This window comes from Peromyscus maniculatus, chromosome 15 (assembly GCF_049852395.1).
Source record: "Peromyscus maniculatus bairdii isolate BWxNUB_F1_BW_parent chromosome 15, HU_Pman_BW_mat_3.1, whole genome shotgun sequence".
Classification (NCBI taxonomy): Eukaryota; Metazoa; Chordata; class Mammalia; order Rodentia; family Cricetidae; genus Peromyscus; species Peromyscus maniculatus.
In genome coordinates, this window is record NC_134866.1 from 47,822,888 (window position 1) to 47,842,404 (window position 19,517).

The following is a 19,517-nucleotide window of genomic DNA, read 5'->3' on the forward strand; positions in this document are numbered from 1 at the left end:
CTCGTGTGGGCATCTACGTAGGTGCAGGAGTCTGTACTCCAGTCCTGCTTATGTGGCAGGCCCTTCTACTCATGAGCCATCTCTCTAGCACCTCCCTTATTTTTAATTATATATTCAATCTTACTAAGTCTTCCATTTTCCAAAATTTTATTCATCTTTTATTTTGAGGTTCACGCTCTATAGTCTAAGCTGTCGTGGAACTTACTGTAGCCCAGGATGTCCATGGCAATTGACCTGAGTCAGGTCTGAACTGTCATGCCTGGCTATTTTCCATAATATAGATGATATTTATGCTATTTCCAGTATTTATGTATAAAGTAAAAACCACTTTCCTAAAAAGTACAGTAATTTCTGTCATCATCCTAATTCCAGTGTAACTAGAGTATTTGCTGATTTGAATTAATATTTATATAGTAGAAGGTGGTGGTTAGTAATGATGGCATGCACTTATAAAATAGAGGAGCATAGACTTGTGTTGTAGAAATAAATAGGAATTTAAGGAAAACATGGCGTGTTTGATAGTATGAAAATAGGATAGTTCTCAATAGCTGGGAGTTCATTCTGTGTAACTATTACTGATATTAGGGCAGAGGTTATGGACGAGGGGGAAGATCCTTACTCAGTGTTTTTGGTGATGTGTCAGACAGCATCGTAGGGTAACTAAGAGTGACTCTTTCTTCTCCAGCTCTTGCTTCAGACTTTGTCCATTGCAGCTGCCTTCTTTAAATCTTCTGTTGGAGAATGAAATTGCATTAAGGCATGGCATATGTTGAAATGAAGCCTGTGTTGAGTCTGTCTGAGGACAGGCTGGAGCTTTTGTATGTTTTTGTTATTGCCTTTTGGTCTTTGGGGGGCTTGGTTAAGATTGTGCGATTTTTTTTTTCTCTCCTCTCTTGTGTGAACTACATTAGCCATTCACAGAACAGAAGCAAATAGCCATTTTTTAAAATTCATGTCTTCAAATGTTAATTTGATACTGTGAGGCATAAATGACCTTTCTAGCCAGCCCAGACTTGTCAAACAAAGGACTGATAGAAACAAGCTGGTGTTTGTTCAAATACAACAGGTTGTTTTTCACTGAGAATTTCAAAACAATTTTGCTTCACTTTTCTCCCAAACAGTAAACGTCCCAATGTGCTTGGCTTGAATTTAGAAAGAACTGGAGTTGTTGAATGGAAGCCCTGACTAGCCTGTACAGAAAACAATAGGGTTTAATTCATAAGCTGGGCCGTCAAGTTGGTAAGAGTGTGAGAAAAACGAAGGTGGAACAAAAGCAGAGTGAAGCCTTGCACACGGGGCCTGACCAGAACCACGATAGCCAAGTCAAAGATTGACAGGTCTAGGAACTGTGTGATCTTTGACTTCCTGCCCCGTACACCGACCAGGATGGTTGAAGTGAACTCCCATGATGTTGTGGGGTCCTTATTGGGCTGCCTCTGCATCACTGCCTTACTAACCTTGACCTCTCCTGCTTGGTACCACCTCCTCAGACTTCCTGTCAGCTGTGAACAACACTGCTTTGGTTTATCTCAGTAAGTTTGGTATGAGATTATCCCTAGTTTGTTCTAGAGTCCTAGAACAAAAAAACCTAGAAATAGCAACTTCCCGTTATACCTTCACCTCCAAGTAATTCATGAATGGCCAGCGTCCTACATCTATCAATGTATTTTGATCATATTCACCCCCATTACCTTCTCACCCCACTTTTGCTCCACCAGACGTTGCCCTTCTCCTTCCCACTGTCGTCTCTGTGTGGGGGTGGGGTGGGGGTGGGAGTGGGGGTGGGGTAGCCACAACTGTAGTGTGCTCTTGACTGGAATGGACACATGATACTCAGAAGACAGTGTTTCACAGCCCCCCTCCTCACCCTCTGCTCTTAGACTCTTTCTGCTCCCGCTGCCTGGGCCTTGCAGGGTAGCTATAGGGCTGAGTACTCAGCAGGCACTTACTGTCAGTACTGTGCCCAGGTAAAAGTGACTCACTACGGAGAAGAAACCTCTCTGGCTAAGGCAGAGAACAGCCTTAATAATGACCATTTCCCCCTTGAATTTGAGTGCTTCACAGACAATGCACCACATGCTTAGTTTCGATGGGTTCTTTACCTGTTTTTTTTTTTTTTAATTCTTAGAAATTATGCAAAAGGAAGAAAGAAACTGAATTCATTTTGGTCAGAGCAAGGATGACGACTAACATAAATAAGCTCAAAGTACTCACATTCTGAAAACTTGTTTTTCTTAAGTCTTGTTAGAGTAATTTCTAATAACAATATTTCTCTAAAATTCCTCTGGCTTTAGTGCCTTTTATTCCCCCTCTCAGGCGTGGAAAATATATATTTGCGTTTGGAGATTAGATTTGTTTCTAAGGAAAGATGCCATTTGAAAGTTTGATAGTTCTAATTAGGCAAAGGCTTTCTAGCTAGAGAAAAACATGCAAAATGGTGTTTAATGCTCTTTCTCTCCTTTCTGCTCTAAGAAAGTAATGTTGATTTGAAGTATCAGCCTAGTTGCTTGTGGGTCTGCATCAAGGCATGCAATTACATGAAAATAATTACCAACAAACCTCAGGACCTAAGCTGAATCCTGCACCCAGCTGGTGAAAGAACTGACTTCAGCATGCTGTCCATTGACTCCTACATCCATGCTGTGGAATGTGTGCACCCCCACATATACACATGCTCAAGAAATAAATGCAAAAAACCATTTAAGTAGGAGCTTAGCTCTTGACCACAAAGATTGGGTTGACTTATGGAGTTAGTTTTGTGGAAAGGTTTGTGGGGGGATGTGAAAAAGGACAATGTTTATGAAGTTAACAATACAAAATTCTCAGGATGCTTTCAGCTCTTACCACAGTTACAAAACACAAGTCATTTTTTTAATCTTTGGTAAGCTATTAATATTTGATGGAAATGCTAGATTCTTTTAAAATGCTTAGAACATACATTTCTATATGCGCTATCCTGAATGTATTTTCAGCTCCTGTACCCTTCAGATGACTGGTTTTGTGAGAAGACTAATTGAAAACCAGGAGACCCCCTTGACCTGGGCAGAGTCCAGCTAATAGTTGTCAGATCTTGGTCAAATCACTTGATGTCTCTGGACAGTCTGTCATTTGATAACTGAACACATGGAGACATTCCACATAAAACTTACATTCTTGTTAATTTTGTCTTTGGGGAAGGATATGAGGACCAGTAATGAAATTTATTTTAAATATATAGTCCAAGTACTATATTTACTTTTTCCCTCGAAGAGTTTTCACTTAGCCAAATGAATTGATTTAAAGTTTCTGACCACAGCTGCTGCAGAAATGTGTGCACAGCCACTGTTTTGGTAAACACAGACTAGTAGCCAGATGGTACTAATACTTTAAAAAGTTGGGCTTTATGGGTTGGGAACCGTCCAAATGGAGTTTTCCGTGTTTTGCCTGGGTACCTTGGATTTAGTGTACACTGAAGGAGTTTGAGTGTGTTTTACTGCTGCAGTGTCTACAAGGAACCCATAGTGTTATGTAGAATACAACTAATGCTTATTCAGCTTGCAGTTGATTTCTTCTGATAGACGTTCCAAACTGCTGTCAGTCTGGACTCATAAACAGATGTTCCTTTGCTTTAAATCAGAATAACTATCCCAAACCCAGTTATGCATATTTAAACAACCGTTAGGAGTTGTTTCAAAATCAGGGTTGATTAAATAGGAAATGGATTTATGGTATATTCTAAGGTTGTTAATTTGTGGTGGCAGTTCTAAATGGCAAGAGACTTTATTTTTTTATTTTTTCTGAAAGTTGATTAAAGGTGTTAGGCCATCAGTTAGAATTTACTTTACTGTTCTGTGGTTAAGAATAAATATGTAGGGTTTGGCCGGTAGTTGATGAGAGAGTGCTTGCCTGATAACTGTGTTGTGTGACTTCTTTTCCTGGGGGAGACACTACATATATCTACTCACCCCAGATAGGGAGCTTATGACAGACCAAAGTACAGATACCACCCAAATCCAATTTGGTGAACCAGTGGGTTTCACTGGGTTACCTAAAGGAGCAGAAAGGACAAAAAGACAAGTGCGTCACGAAAGCCCACCCCACCACTGGTGACAGCTCACTAAAGCTGAGAACCTGGAACACATTGCACAACCTGCAGATAGCTCAACAGGTTGAGAATGACTCAGTTGGGCTAAACCTCTTCCAGGCAACTTGACTTGTGTGGGAGTGTCTCAGCAGTCTTTATTGCTTACTCTGGGAGGGCGGAGCCTAGTGAATCTGGTCAGTTTTAGGGACTTCCTGACGTTATTGAGCTGTTTACCTTCTTTCTTGGGGAACTTCCCTACAGGATCTCAGAGGAGATTTTTGCACAGTACTATGAGGATCTGGGTTCTAGTCCCAGCATTCAAAAACAAAACAAAACACCAGAAAGCCAAACAGCTAACGACCACACAACTGTCTTAGGCAGTAATGATGAGCCAGTGAGATGCCAGCCACCTGGACATCAGCTGACTTGTGTTTTGACTAACTAATCCAAGAGTAATCCCTTGTGTTAAATTTCCTGGATGTTTGGACTATTTCTTTTAGATGTATTATAATGTATTCATTAAAACTTTTGCCAGGCAGAACCATGCTATTCATGTTCTATAGATCTTCATGGAATCCTTACTCACTGTGGGCTTTTCTTGTCTGTTCTGCTTCAGTGGGTTTGTGTAAGTGTTCTCAACAGCTCTTAGATTCTGTCATTCATGCTTACATGTTTTCATAACACATTATTGAATTATCACTAAATACTGGACATGATGCTAGGATACATGAGTGATTCCTACCTTCTAGATGAAAGATAAAGATTAAAGGTTTGACAGATAAAATTTGTAACTGTTTTAAAAGTGCCAGAAGAGACCCCTCGATGGTTACTTTTCTCTGAAATCGAGCTAGTGTGTTCTATAAAAACAATGCAGTTTGTCTATCTTCTCAGCCTGTATTGATATTCCTGATGATTTTAATTATATCAACCCAAATGTTTCTGCTGCTTTTCTACTGTTTATTTTGCTTGTTGCCTCTGAACCACCCTTATATTTGAACCTGTTGCCTCTGAGAGATCAAGAAGGCCCCATGAGGATGGACATTTGAGTTAAAAAACACACGTTCCCAGTTATGTCAGCTGGTGGAAAGCCCTGCTAAAAATCAAGATTCTATAGCCCAGAGGGGAATAGAGGCTGCGTCAGCACCAAAGGGTTGCCAAGGAGCTCTGAAAGGTGGTATGTGGTGGGTGTGATGGACATGTATTTGTAGATTTGTTTGCTTGTAGTACTGGCACCTAAGCTTGCACATCTAAGAGGAAGGTAGAGTAATTCTTGTTGTTGATGTTCTTTATAGGACTGATGAATATAAGACTTGTGAGTAAAGGCTAAATGGCAGAACCTAAGATGGCTACTGATACATACCACACCAGTAAGCTTATACGTATATCAGACTACACACAAAACAAAACCCTAGTAACCTTAGAACTAAAGGCAGTTCCTGACAATAAATGTAGATGGGGACTAGGGACGTAAATGGCTTAATTGGTAAAGTACTTGCCATGCCATCATGAAAACCCAAGTGTAACCCCCAGCCTTCATGTAAAAGTTGCATGTGGTGGGATGAGTTTGTAATCCCAGCACCGGGAACTCACAAATTAGGACATTCCTGGGGCTTGCTGACCAGTGAAGTCTAGCTGAATTGGTGAGCTCCAGGTTCATTGAGAGACCCTATCTCAAAAAAATGAGGGGGAGCTATTGAGAAAACACACACGTTATTGTCCTTTGCTCTGTACATACACATTAATGTGCACATGCAAACGTATACAAACATACACCAAATAAAACTTTTGTTTTTGGGTTTTTTCTTTTTTCTTTTTGGTTTTTTTGAGACAGGGCTTTTCTGTGTAGCTTTGGAGCCCTTCCTGGAACTCACTCTGTAGCCCAGGCTGGCCTTGAACTCACAGAGATTTGCCTGCCTCTGCCTTCTGAGTGCTGGGATTAAAGGCGTGTGCCACCACCTTCTGGCTTCAGAATAAAAAAATTAAATTAAACATATGAAATCTGAATATCCTAACTTACCAATACAAGTTAATTACAGCATCACCTGTATGGTAAGGCAGTCCAGATGATTCAACCAATATGGCACTTTTAATTCTGTCTACACAGCATTGATTCCTTGTTTCCAGTTTACTAACACTTAAATCTTAATAGTGTTACTCAGGATGTCTCTTGCTTGCTTTGTAGTGGAACCTGGCCTAGAACTTCCTGTCCCTCTGCCTTGGCCTCCCAGTTGTGTGACAATAAATGTGGTCAACTTTTTTTTTTTTCCTGTTGAGGTATAGGGTCTTTCATTAGGTTGTGGCAGGCTGGTCACAAACTCTTTTGCTCAAGCAATTCTCCTGCTTCATAGTCTCCAGTTTATAAGCTTAGCCAGGTGGTTCTTATTTATTGAACACTGTGTTTCCTGCAGACTGTGAAGGTTGATGGGCAAAAGCAAGTATAATTTGTACTGTGAGGACCACACAACTCAGATGCTGCCGTAGTGTATTGTCTTTTTACTCATATATCCTGTTCCACGCCTCTTTCCCATTCCATAGTTTACTCAGTGACATGGATTACCACAACTTGTAGGGGGAAATAACATCCTCTATGTGGAGTGAATTGTTTAATGGACATCGTAGAAATATGACTTTTAACAGGAGTGTTTAGATTTTCAAGAAAAAACAGTTTGAGTGTTCTAGACTGGTAGGCAGTTGATGAAAAGTTAACACCCATTGTGCTTTAATTCCCAACTTCATAGCAGCCTACTGTGAACGTGTATTCAGAAGTGAGGAGTCCAGAAGGCAAAGTACACTGCATTAGTGGCTGCGAGTCAGACAGGTTTCATTATGTTACTTTGAGTCTTTTTGTTTTGTTTTGTTTTTGTTTTGCTTATAATACTCCAGGCATGCCATGCCATTCATTTGTGCCCCCTTTCACAGATAACCATCAACAAAAAGGGCTAAGGCAACAAAGAGAATAGTTGAGAATTCTACCTAGAAGTATATGGTATCAGAACAGACAGGCAACGAGCAGCATATTAATCTGTACATTATGCAGAGACATTAAATGTACATGTTAGGAAGGTAGCAGATGTGTTGGTATTGAAGTTGACGTGTCAAATAGCACTCTTTGTGTGCAGGACTTGGTTCCAGCCACCACACCTTCACATGTAATGGATAGCTAATTTCAGGCCTATGGTTCATAGGAGACTGACAGGGAACTGGGAGGAGGAAGGCATTCTACCTCCTAGAGCAGCAGGATGTGTTTAATCATAGAGAAACATCCTATAACTCTTGGGGTAAATTCATGGAGGAGGTTGCAGTTTGGGTTTTGTATTCAAATTAATTAATTCATTAATACCATCAGGCAACTGGGAGTCAAGCAAAAGAGAAAAGTAAAATGTGGCAACTGAGCTGAGCTCAGGCATGTTTGAGAAAACTGTAGTCAAATTATCCTGTGGTAAACAGAGTAACTTGTTAGATTGTGGGCCTGTGAGAAGGAACTAGTAACTGCAAGGGGGCTCACTTCTTAAAATTGTTTCTTTTTGTGTGTAGGGAAAGCAAGTCACTTGTGTGCTTCTGTTTCATGGAAACTCAGTTGCCATTTGGGATTTCCCTGTGTCCATAGTTCATTCATCTGTCTATCCAGTCAATATTTGCTGAATACCTGTTATGTACTACGATGTTCTAGGAGCCCAAAAAGAAATAAAATCAATCTCTACCCTCAAGCAGTTTGTAGTCTGGTAGAAAGACTTTAAAAAAAAAAAAAAAAGGAAGACTTTGTGTAGAGACTAGAGACTTTCAAAAGCTGCTCCTTACTATAAAGTACACAACCCACATAGTTCATATAGCATATGTCTATTCATATAGCATATGTCTGCAGTACAAGAGATAGGTGAAGTACACAACACACACAGTTCATATAGCGAAGTACACAACACACACAGCTCCTATAGCATATGTCTGCAGCACTAGAGATAGGTGATGTACACAACACACACAGTTCCTGTCGCATATGTCTGCAGTACTAGAGATAGATACGGAATTGCCTTGTGCTTGCTGCTTTTGCTCCTTATGATGTGGCTCATCTATGTTTCTTACAGCCTTTTCTCCACTGTTTAGTAATGTTTTAGTTCTCTACCATATTATGTATCCAGTCAACTGTTGGGAGACATTTAAGCTGGTTCCAGTTTGGTGATCTTATTGGGAATGGTGCTAAAGCATTATGGCTATATCTTGGTCTACGTGTACATATATTTAGGAATGTTTACCAGGAATAAGATTCAAGTACACATACCAGGAATAAGATTCAGGGCTTGTAGATAGAATGTATAGTGTTAACTTGGCTAGATATGGATAAACTATTTTTCTAAGTCATTGATGTAATTTTAAATGCCTTATGGCAGGATATCCAATGTTTTCTTGCTTGTTTCAATTCATGCACTTTTCTAAAAGATTTTTTTTTTCATTAGGATGTGCTGGGGATACTTTATATACCCAATATAGAATTAAAAATACCCATTTTCCCTGGACTCCTGGTCATTACTCTGCTAACTGGAGTAGCTGTTGACAAATGTGGAAGCATGGGAAGAAAGGAGAGGTGTCTGAGGCTAGAAACTTTGCTGCTGTTTTGTTCAGTGCTGGGGGCAAGTGAACAAAAAAAGCTAGTGTATATTAAGGATACAAAAAGCTTTAGTGGTTTTAAAAACGTTGTGCTCACATTTGGAAGTGTAATTCTATTTTAATCTCTTTCCTAATGGAAGAAGAAAGATGACTGATTTGGTAGGGTAATCGTGTTTGAAAATTGACAACTCTTTGGCACACGGCCCGGATTTCTTTCCAGATTGTTGCAAAATAGAAAAATGCAGTCTTATATGCTGTTCACTGGTGTAAGAAAAAAAAAAAGGAAATAAAAAAGAAAAAAAGAAGAAAAGGAAAAGATGCCGTGGAGTTAGGGTGAAGAACATTATGGCTCTAGGAGAGGGAATGGGAGGGAGTTCACCCTCTGTGACGTCCCAGGCACCAGAAGGATTGCCATGGATATTACAGTCATCAGCAGGGTGCTTACCGTGCAGGAGGGACGTCGTTCAGCTTCCTCTTTCTTGGCTTCCAGGTTCATAAGAAATGAGAACAACTTAAGCTGCTTTATAAAATAACCTTTCCCAAGTAGATCTCAGCATATAAAGGGTGCTTGAAGTTGCCTTTTCCATCTAAAACGTGTCCCAACACAAATGTTCGGAGTGTTCAGGCCCAAAGCTATGTTGGGTGAGTGAATGGGAAGTTTTTTTATTGTGTTCAGTTCAACTCAGTGAACATTTAATGCGTGCCAGCCATGTGCCTGGTCCTGGTAGGTACTGAGGACACAAAGAAGAATGAGACAACTTACTGTCCACTGAAACAGACAGGCGTCTAAACAATTCACCATAGTGTTTGTGCTAACAGTGGTAAGAATAATGTGCAAAAAGTACTTTGCACAGAAGAGAATAAATACTTTTGTGTGTATGTATATAAGAGGCAATGGAGTTGTAGGTAACAGAGGCCTTCCACTATTCAAGGACGAGTTTGAGAGAGGTCATGGACAGGACTAGGATTTACAGAAGGGACGTATTTGGCAAAGGATTTAACAGAAAGGTTAAAGCCATCCATGAAAATTGAAATGGAATGAAGCTGGCTTTGACTAGAGATACTAAAGTAATTTGAGAAAAACCACACCACCAGTAAGAATAGAGAGTAGACTGTATAGACAGGATATTTTGACATTCCCTGTTTGAAATGCCACCTGCAGAGAAGCGCCCTGGGAGCTCACTAAATCCTAACCTCTAACACTAGTCCCTGTGCTTGGAGCATCTTGCTTTCATTTTCCTTCCTTAAATCGTGGGAGGGGTGGAATGGGGATAGATTCTGGAGACTTGTATGTGCTTGGTCTAAATGTTTCTCATTTGTATGGTTTATTAAAAAAGAACCAATTATTGCTACATCAAAAAGTGGGCACAGAGTGAGTGTTTAACACATCCTGATACGTTGATGGGTGCATTTCTCTGCATGATGCATTGAGCTTCATAGTCATTTGATTGTTATTGCTGAATATTTTCAGGACTCCCAAATGGCGGGCAGCCATTACTCTGACCACTGTGAAGGAAGCGGAGTGCAGGGTAAAGCCCGAGGCAGGGCTAAACTTGTGTTCCTGGGAGAAATAAATGCTGCAGGGAGGAACTCCACGATCATTTGCCGTTGGCCATTTTGGGAAAACTTGAGTAGCAGAGTGTGTTTCTGAAGGCTATCTGTAATTTTATTTATTGAACTGAAGTTTGTTTATTTAAGGACAATGTGGTTCCAAGAAGTCTATTTCCAGGCTCTGCAGTTTGAAGCTCCTGTTACTCTTCAGTGTGCCCTGCTTCCTGAAGGTGGACCATCTGGCTAGTGCAGTTGTTGTGATCAATAGGGATGGGTAGGAGTGATTTAGGCTGCTTACAGCTGCACGGGAGAGGCACTTTGTGTTTTGATTCCCATGTAGGGCAAACTTGAGCTCCTCAGTCCTTCCAAAAGGAAGTTGGCATTGTGGCAGGGCTGTCTTAGATTTAGGAAGTCAATACAAACACTGTAATGATTTACACTGGCAGTCTGCATTTGTTGCTTGTATTCCAGGAGATCTATAGAAAGTGCTAAACTCTTTCAAAATTGTTACTCTGTTTTGCCTTCTCCAGTGGCCTCAATTCTTCAGTTTCGAATAGCTGCTACTATGGTCCTTTTTGGCACAATGATCATAGTCCCACTCAGACTTAGTTCTAAGTTCCCCACTGTATGTACATGTGCGTGTACAGGGTACATGTGTCAGTTCTTACACAGTGTCTTAGGGTTCCTGTTGCTGTGGAGAGAGACCATGACCACGGCAACTCTTCTAGAGAAAACATTTAATTGGGTGGCTCGCTTACAGTTTCAGAGGTTCAGTTCATTATCATCATGGCAGGGAGCATGGCAGCTGCAGGCAGATGTGGTACTGGAGCTTGAGAGTCCTACATCTTGCAGGCAGCAGGACATTGACTGAGATACTGGGCAGTATCCTGAGTATAGGAAACCTCAAAGCCCGCCTCCACAGTGACCCACTTCCTCCAACAAGGCCACACCCACTCCAACAAAGCCACACCTCCCAATAGTGCCACTCCTTAAGAGATTATGGGGGCCAGTTACATTCAAACTACCACATGTTGCTTCCACCTTTTTGTTTGAGGCAGGGTGTCTTACTGACCTAGAACTTGGCTCTATAGGCCAAGCCAGCTAGCCCTCTTGCTTCTGGGGATCTACCTGTCAGTACTTACCATCTTTACCATTTCTTGGATTGCATGCGCATGCTTCCTTGCCCAGCTTTTTAAATGGGTTCTGGGAATCCCAATTCTGCTCCTCATACTTGTGGGACAAGCCCTGACCTTGACACTTTTTAAGAATATTGGTTAGGTGTTTTGAAGGTAGTCTCTCAATTTGAGTTATCTAACCCTTTTATGTTGGATTAAGGCACATTTCCTCCCTCCCTCCTTCCCTCCCTTCCCCTCCCGCCCTCTTTTTGCAAGCATACAGTAGAAATTAGGTTCATATACTTCTGGTTATGTCAGGGAGCATAGATGTTACTAACAAGACATTGTTGTGTCAGTTATTGATGACAGGTTTTTCCACTGTAGAGTTCCTACACTTTGCCTTTCATGTTTTCTTTAAAGACTTTAAAAAGATGATAACATGACATTATGAAGTATATGTGTATTGTAGAATTCTTTAGTCTAGCTGACTGACAGGTATTATCTCACATAGTTGTTTTGTAGTAAAAATACTGTACCTGTACTTTCTTAGTAATTTTTAAGAATGTTTATGCTTCTTCAATAGAAGGCTCTAGCCACAATCAAGCAAAGAGGAAAATTAAGCTTTACCTACAAGTGGGAGCCTTTGTGGATGTGTGCTGAAATCGCTAGTTGTTCACAGATATTGGGAAGTTGATGCATGTGTTCTACCTCTTCATACAGTGATTTTATCATCAGGTTCCTGCCTGTAACAGTTTCTGCTTCGGTGCTCTGTGATCAACCTCCTCAAGTCCCTCTTCCCTATTAAGCAATTGTTTTTGATAAGGAAGACATGCCCATTCTCCCTGGTCATTCATTCAGTAATTCAGTTATATCAGTATGGACCCATAGGTTACTTAATTCTTTGATTTAGAATCCAATATTGTTGCTGTTTATTTTGCTTCTTAAATAGTTGTAGCTTGGATTAAAGGCGTGTGCCACCACCGGGAGGCAGAGCCAGGCGGATCTCTGTGAGTTCAAGGCCAGCCTGGGCTACCAAGTGAGTTCCAGGAAAGGCGCAAAGCTACACAGAGAAACCCTGTCTCGAAAAAACAAAAAAAAAAAAAACAAAAAAAAAAAATAGTTGTAGCTTGGTTATTGGGGGCTTTCCCAAATTTAACAGTTTCTAAAGTTTTTAAAAATAACTTCATTTTTGGTATTAGTTCCTCCATTTTCTTTGTTCCAGCCCTTTCTCTAAAAATCTTTGGTCTCTTCTTGAAAAATAATATTTGGAAACTGAGATGATTTTTGATGTTGTGTTGTTTTGTATGATGATATTTGTCATGAAGGAAATACAAAGTATAACTTTATATCTTCAAAGTCATTTTTCTGCTGTCTGAAAACAAGTGAGATTTACTTTTGTCACAGGAAAAGAAATTATTTTCATCTTAACACAGACAGTAGCAGCTAATTAGACATGTTACTGCATCATCACAAACTTCTAATAATGGGAGGTGAGTTTAGAATTTGTCCTTTTGAGATCATTGCATTTTTGTGGAAAACCTGAAAAGTAGCTGTTTTCCCTATTTGAGACACAACTGATAACAGTGAAACAAGGACAAAGGACAGGGTCCCTGAAACCTCCAAGCTAAATTCACCAATAACTCAAAGCTAGGCCTTAGCTTAGAATAAAAGAGGCCGTTGACTCACTGTTACTCTTCATTTACACACAACTCTAGAAGTGTTGGTTAACTAGTTTATGAATATCTAAGACTTAAGCCATTGTTTAAAAGGAACCAGAGTGTTGTAGAATATTATAAGGTGTGTTACTTTTGTTTATGTTGCATTTGTTTAACTCTGTGAAGCTGTGTTACTGTGCCTGTCTAAAACACTTGATGGTCTAATAAAGAACTGGCCAATAGCAAGGCAGGAGAAAGGATAGGCAGGCAGAGAGAATATGTAGGAGAAATCTGGGATGAAAAAGAGAAGTAACCAGAGAAGGAGGAGAGCTCCAGGGGCCAGCCACCCAGCCACTCAGCCACACAGCAAGCCATGGAGTAAAGGTATACAGGAATAGAGAAAGAAGCCCAGAGGCAAAAGATAAACAGGTTAATTAAGTTAAGGAAAGTTGGCAAGAAATAAGCCAAGCTAAGGCTGGGCATTTATAATTAAGAACATATCTTCGCATGTGGTTTATTTGGGACTGAGTGGCAGACCCCACAAAAGAGCACAAACAATACCAGAGGGGTCCCAGCAATAAGAAAGGTCTACAGTACAGGTGACTTCTATGAGGAAGGAGAAAGCAGAGACAGGCGCTTGTCCCAGGAGTGACCCAGAGCTTCAGCCGTTATAGTCTTCCTTCCCCCTCTTCCACAAGTCCCCTGAGCCTTAGGTGCGGGAGTGTTCTCTAGAAGTATCCATGGGAAGGAGCTCTACAACTCTGCATCTTGATTTGGTTGTGGTTTTCTATAATGGTCCTGTTCTGTAGCAAAGAGAAGTTTCTTTGAGGGGTGAGGACTACACTTATTTGTGGGTATAAGGACAAATATGTAGAAGATGGTTAGTTAGAGATCATGCTAGTTTGATAAAGTGATGTTTGTATGTTGTCATTCAAGCCCCATGACTTCACTGATGCTGAGTAGTTGGCTAGGTTTCCATAGCAGGCACAGTTACCCTATTGTTTAATAGGGAATCCAATTAGAGAGTTGTTGGGTACCACCAAGGTATGTGTGCCACTACTGCATCCCTAGGGAAGATTGGAGAGGGGGTGTTCTTTAGGGAGGGAGCAGGGGGTAAATACAAAAGGGAGAGGGAGGAGGATCAAGGGATAGAGCAGGGCACAAGTGATCTGATGAGGGGATGAGAGAGGGAGCTTTTTAGGGACGTAAATACAGAAGGAGAGTAGAGGGTAAAATAACAATGTCTGAAAGAGCCATGAGAATCATCCTAGTATGAAAATAAAATCAAATCATCCAATTTATGAAAATAAAAACCATGCATGTAATTCTGTGTATAAATACACATATACAGCTTAAATGAACTTTTACCAACTGGGCTGACAATGTGCCCTTCAAGAGAGCTTAAGACCACCTAACAAAAACCCCAGTACCAGACATGAAAGCCTTCTTTTGAGTTGTTAGTCATGGCTGTCCAAGAGACTCCCCAGACATACAGCCTATTGCTGTTGCCCTTTGTCCCCCTGAGGTGGAAGGGAAGTCTCTTTTGCTGAAGACACCTTGCACTTCAGACACAGGGCCCAGAGGCCTCTGAGCTGGAGCTGGCCTGAAAGCCTCCTTTAGAACATGCTTTCATGAAATAGATGCCACGCAAACTTCCAAAGAAGGAAGCACCCAACAGTCCTGCCCATCTGCAATGCCCATGAAGCACAAATAAACTTTAAAATACTGCTTACATCTCTTAAGTTAGGGGCACGTTCTTCCATGGCATAAGAGTTTCATCAGTGTGATGAAATGGAAATACTGTTTGAAGAGTAACCTTTTTTTTTTTTTTTTTTTTTTTTTCAGTTACTCAGGCTAAAAAGGTTCTTCAGAATTACTGAGAGCACAGAATATTGCTGTTAAAGTCATGATTGTGAAAAATCAGAACCACATTTGATCTGATTAGACTAGCATGATTTTCCCTTCAGGAACAAAGTTTTTGCTTTTAGTTTCCTATCTTAAAATTTATATAATTCATACACTGTTATTGTTTGATCAGAATTCCTTTTCACTGAAAGATTATATGTATCAAAGGTGTTCTCAGAACAAGTGCGAATGTAATGTTCCATGTTTTAATTTGGAAAACTAACAAGCAGTTTGTTTCAGGAGAATCATTGAGAATGAAGCAGAATTCTTTTGTCCTAGAAATATTTTAAGGTTAGCATTCTTTTGTCTGGATTTTTTTTTTACATTGTTTGGGTAAATGCTGATTTGATAGATAGTTAAACATATTTTTGATAAACCTAGACTTGTCCTTTCAGTCTACCACAGAAAGGAGGAAACTTTAGAGACTTGCACCTGCCCCTGTCCCTAATGGGCTTAGTTTGGTGGTGTTGGAGGATGCAGCTGTAACAAGAGAAGTTACCTGAGTGATTGCTAATCAGTTTCTACCTGCTGTGCACATTTGTAAAGGTAACTTTGATGGAGAAAGAGAGTAAGGGGAAGAGGAAGCCTGGATGTGCTTCGGAGAATTGGAAGTGCTGGGAATTTGAAGACAAATGTTAGGAAAGAGGAGAAAGAGAAGCAGTTATGCCGGTAGAAGATAGGGTCCGGCTGGCACTTTCTCTACTCCTCTAAGAGCATTATTCTTTAAGAAGGGAGTTAACCTTCTAATTCTGCCTCCCTTCCCACCTTAGAAGATGCAGGTCAGTTTCTCCTTCAAGTAGAAGGATTCATACTCTTCCGTGAAGAAACATCCTTGAACTAATGTACTTGATTATAAGTATATGAGCAGTGGCCTGTTTTCCTCAAAGTTGCAGAACTTGCAAGCTGACCTTCTGGTTCAGTTCTCAGGTACATTTTTGTTTTTAGTTGAGAATTTGATGTATAGCCAGTGCATTTAAATGCTAGGTAATTAAAGCCACTTTTTAAATTAGCAATTTGAATTGATTGAAGCACTTACCAAGTACCTTTTGATTGCTCTCATGTTTTTTGAAATATATTTTGCCTGCATGTAGTTGGCATTTCATTTTGGTTTTATGATGAAATGGGATAGTGATTAATCATACACATTACAGCAGTTACTTCTGTGACTTCTTTCTCTTCCCGTTAGAAATGTTTTCTAGAGTTATTCTTGTCTTTCGTCTGGTGACCTCTTAGAGATTCCCAGCAGTGGGTAATGCAGTCTCTTTGAGCTGCTCTGTCTGTCAGGTTTCCTGTTGCTGACAAAATACCTGAGAAAAATCAACCGAAAGAAGGAACTGTTTATTTGGGCTCCTGGTTCATCCACACTTCCTGGCTGTGTTGTTTAAGGCCCTATGATGAGGAACAAGTGCCTGAGCAAAGGTACCTAAGTGGGGCGGGGCGGACAGGGAGGAGAGAGCAGATGAGGCTGCGGACAAGTACACCCTTCAAGGGACTGTCCTCCTCACTGCTTCCTCCACCTGGGGCCCTGCCTCCTTAAGTTTCCGGTCCCTCCCAGTAGTTGATTAAACTCCGAATCCACAAGTGGATCCATTCAGTCAGGAAGGTGTTCTTCCTGATTCTCTCACCTCCCACCCCACCTTTGGGAACCCAGTCTTCAACATGAAGTTTTAGGGGGCATTAAAATTCAAAGCAGAAGAATTAGGATAAGTATATTAACGTCTGACTTGCAGGAATTCGGGTAGATAGTCAAGTTGGCTTTGAGTGACTTAGAAAAAAACCAGATACCATTTGAAAATTAAAAATCTGACAAAAGCCTGGGTTTACCATGTATTCTGAATATAATTGTGATGGTTTTGACTTTTTAGAATCTGAAATTTTTAGAGTTTGAGAGTCTGTAAGAAGACCTCATTGTTGCCTTAACCCCTAATAATGATCTCTGAAATAGTCTGTAGAATGTTATATGTATTTGGGGACATCTATTGTTCTTTGTCACATGCTCCATTACCTATGACCTCATTGCTACATGCCTTCCCCAATGAAGAAGGTGTAATCTCTTTGAAAGTTTTCTTTTGCAGGTATGAAAGTGAAACAGAATAGGAAATTCAGTAGCTAATTATAACAGAGCTAGGATTAAACTTCTCATTTTAGGTCACTGCTCCTTCTCATCGTGTTAGCATTTCTTAGACCCAGATTTTGATTCTGAAATGTAAGCCATCATGTACTTAACTGATACTTAATTATTATTTGCATTTGCATTTCTTGTTAGAAGTGGGCAGTAGTAAAAATTCTGCCATCATGACTTTTTCTTGAAATATAACAACATGAAATCATTATTATTCATAAATAGATTTACTTAAACATGATTTGATTTTTGAAAAGAAAGTTGTAGTTAGATCTTGACCAATGGCTGAATTTTTCTGAATTATCAGCAATATTCCACCAGTATACTCTCCTATGCTAAAATAGAATATATCTATTCATTTACATAACAAACACTTGGTTTTCAGAAGAAAAAGCATATTGTTATGTACAGTAGTGTACAATAGTATTGACATTTTTGAGATTTTGAAACAGTCACAGTAAGAAATCTTTCTATTAATAAGGGTTTAATTCTTAGTAACTACTCCATCACATCATGCTTCCTGGATAAGGCTTGTAAATAATTTGTTTTCAGATTTTTTTTTCTTTTCAGTTCCTTACAATGGAGCAATCTGACTTACTGGTTTTCACTTAACCTGTTATTAAATTGAAATTTTGGATTTGTACAGAAGGCTCAGCAGTTAAGGGTTCTTGCTGCTCAATCAGAGGACCTGACTTTGGTTCCTACATCAGGTGGCTTACAGCCTTTTGGAACTCCACCTTCAGGAGATCCACTGTTCTCTTCTGGTCTCTGGGCATGACACGCACATACCCAGACAGACACATGCATAAACATAATATCTAATTCATTTGCAAATACTGATTGTGTATGATGTGGCAAGTGCTATTTTTGATACTTCATTTGATTGTTTTTGAGGTAGGGTCTCGTGCAGTTGGGGCTGGCTTCACACAGTGTAGTGGAGGATGACCTTCAGCATTTGATCCTCCTGCCGGCACCCCTAGAGTCTGGAGTTGTAGGCATTTCCCACCATGCCAGCTCTTCAGCTACTTGAAGTGCTACCTGGATCTTAACTTGAACTGACCATGGTCAGGACTATGAGTCTCATTATGTAGAATAAACCCTAAGGCAACATCTTAGATTAAAAAAAAAAAAAAAAAAAAAAAAAAACCAACAAAGTCATATTTGAGCCTTAGAGAGCTTTGCCGTTTGGCTTTTTTTTTTTTTTTTTTTTTTTTTTTTTTTTTTTTTTTTTGTTTTTTTTTTTTGTTTTTTCGAGACAGGGTTTCTCTGTGTAGCTTTGCGCCTTTCCTGGAGCTCACTTGGTAGCCCAGGCTGGCCTCGAACTCACAGAGATCCGCCTGGCTCTGCCTCCCGAGTGCTGGGATTAAAGGCGTGCGCCACCAACGCCCGGCTGGCTTTTTTTTTAATAAGAAAAAAATTTTATTCATTTTACATACCAATCAGAGATCACCGTCTTCCCTCTTTCCGCCCCTCCAGCCTCCCCCTCCCAAACTACCCCCCATTCCTTCCTACAAGAAGGTAAGGCCTCCCATGGGGAGGTACATTTAGTAAAGGCAAGTCCAAGCCCCTCCCCCTGCCTCAAGGCTGTGTGAGGTGTCCCATCATAGGTAGTGGGCTCCAGAAAGCCTGCTCATGCACCAGGGATGGATTCTGATCCTACTGCCAGGGGGCCCCTTAATCAGATCAAATTACACAACTGTCTCACTATGCAGAGGGCCTAGCCCAGTCCCCTGCAGGCTCCATAACCATTGATCCAAATTTCATGAGTTCCCACTAGTTTAGTTTAATTGTCTCTACAGTTTTCTCCATCATGATCTTGATGCCCTTGCTCATAGAATCCCTCTTTTCTCTCTTTGATTGAACTCTTGGAGCTCTGCCTGGTGTTTGGCTGTGGATCTCTGCATCTGCTTCTATCAATTACTGGAGAAAGGCTCTATGATGACCGAGTATTCACTGATCTGATTACTGGAGTAGGCCAGTTCAGGTGCCTTCTCCACTATTTCTAGTAGTCTAACCTGGAGTCATCCTTGGGGATTCCTGGGAACTTCCCTAGCACCCAGATTCTCCCTATCCCCATGCGATCTCTCTGTATCATGGTATTTCTTTCATTGCTCTCCCACTCCATACCTGTTTCAGCTTGACCATCCCGTTCTTTTATGTTCTCATCCCCCATCCCCTACCCTCCATTGCCCACCCGTCATCCCCAGTTTACTCATGGAGATCTCATCTATTTTCCCTTCCCAGGGCAATCATGCATCCTTCTTTGGGTCCTCCTTGTTAGCTAGCTTCTCTGAAGTTGTGGGTTGTAGTCTGGTTATCCCTTGTTTTACATCTAGTATCCACTTATGAGTGAGTACATACTATGTTTGTCCTTCTGAGTCTGGGTTACCTCACTCAGGATATTTTTTAGTTCCACCCATTTTTTGCCCATTTCATGATGTCATTGTTTTTCTCTGCTAAGTAGTGCTCCATTGTGTATATGTACCACATTTTCAGTTAGGATT

General features: G+C 40.5%; 1 protein-coding gene and 1 long non-coding RNA gene across 2 annotated transcripts in view; both read left to right on the forward strand.

Annotated features, from left to right (window-relative positions):
• LOC143268684 (uncharacterized) overlaps positions 1 to 18,135 on the forward strand; it is a 35,647-nt gene extending 17,512 nt beyond the window's left edge. The window contains exons 2-3 of the long non-coding RNA XR_013044767.1: positions 43 to 7,937; positions 8,024 to 18,135. This is a non-coding gene — a long non-coding RNA (uncharacterized LOC143268684). The remainder of the gene's footprint in view (positions 1 to 42; positions 7,938 to 8,023) is intronic.
• Positions 1 to 19,517, forward strand: part of Zswim6 (zinc finger SWIM-type containing 6) — a 184,340-nt gene that overhangs the window by 73,977 nt on the left and 90,846 nt on the right. The window lies entirely within an intron of this gene.